This window comes from Pundamilia nyererei, unplaced genomic scaffold (genome assembly GCF_000239375.1).
Source record: "Pundamilia nyererei isolate P.nyererei 1_Seehausen unplaced genomic scaffold, PunNye1.0 scaffold00248, whole genome shotgun sequence".
NCBI lineage: Eukaryota > Metazoa > Chordata > Actinopteri > Cichliformes > Cichlidae > Pundamilia > Pundamilia nyererei.
Genome location: NW_005187649.1, coordinates 64,975 through 66,115, shown reverse-complemented (window position 1 = coordinate 66,115; position 1,141 = coordinate 64,975). Strand labels below are relative to the sequence as shown.

The 1,141-nt window shown below is 41.1% G+C and overlaps 1 protein-coding gene across 2 annotated transcripts in view; it reads left to right on the top strand.

The window, feature by feature from the left end:
• mbtd1 (mbt domain containing 1) overlaps positions 1–1,141 on the top strand; it is a 35,643-nt gene that overhangs the window by 18,566 nt on the left and 15,936 nt on the right. The window lies entirely within an intron of this gene.

The following is a 1,141-nucleotide window of genomic DNA, read 5'->3' as shown; positions in this document are numbered from 1 at the left end:
TGTGTGTGTGTGTGTGTGTGTGTGTGTGTGTGTGTGTGTGTGTCCTCACAAGTGACTGTTGGTTCTCACAAGTATAGTAGTAGTAGAATGGAGATTTCGGTCCTCACAAAGATAGCTAGACAGGAACACACACACACCCTCACTCACTCACTCACTCACTCTGATTTAATGCAAAAAGGTCTATTAACAGATAGTGAGTGAGAAAGGTGACTGAAGAAGAAATACTTAACACAGCATCCCCGGCAGCCTATTGCAGCATAACTAAAGGAGGATTCAGGGTCACCTGATCCAGCCCTAACTATATGCTTTAATCCTCTGGGGTCGACAGACGCGCCGGTGCGTCAAAATCACATGACCAATTTAAGATGACACAGCAACAAGATGCAGCGACACAGGGTCTCCAATTCAACTTGGTTCGGAAGTGCGGACTGCAAGGCACATACCAGTTTTTAAATTGTGTCGTTTGGCCACGTAAAACCAGAGTTTTGATAAAAAATACACGCAATGTTTTTTTTCTGAACAAAACAGTGGTGTTTACAGCGAGAAGAAATGGTAAAAATTGCATTTTCTAAGGACAGCGCTAGCAAACACTGCGCTTGCGAGTGAAAAAAGAAAAAACACCCCTTCCCTATTGGTGTTAAAGTTTACTGTGTCAGCCAATCAAAAAAATGATATGGCAACGTGTGGCACTTGGTTTTTAGGAAGAGGGGGAAGTTTTAGGAGTGACACCTGCGAGCGAAAGAGAGAGAGAGCGAGTTTTCATATGTGAGACATTAGTGACGTTTAGCGTGTTTGGAGGCTGTAGTTAGTGTGTAGTGTAGTAAATGTACAATTTCTATTTGCATTTCAAGTTATGAAAATGATTCGTTAAACATGTTTGTGACTTTTACAATAAAAAATGTAATTAAAAAAAAAAAGAGAATTTTCTCTGAATTTTTAAGCCTAGTCTTAAAGGTAGAGATGGTGTCTGTCTCCCAAATTAAATTTGGAAGCTGTTTCCACAGAAAAGGGGCATGAAAACTGAAGGCTCTGCCTCCCATTCTATTTTTAACCTCCTAGGACCTGGGCCCTATTTCAGGAAGCCGGTTTAGTGCAAACTCTGAGTAAGTACACCCTGAGTTAATGAAAACTCTGGGTTTTC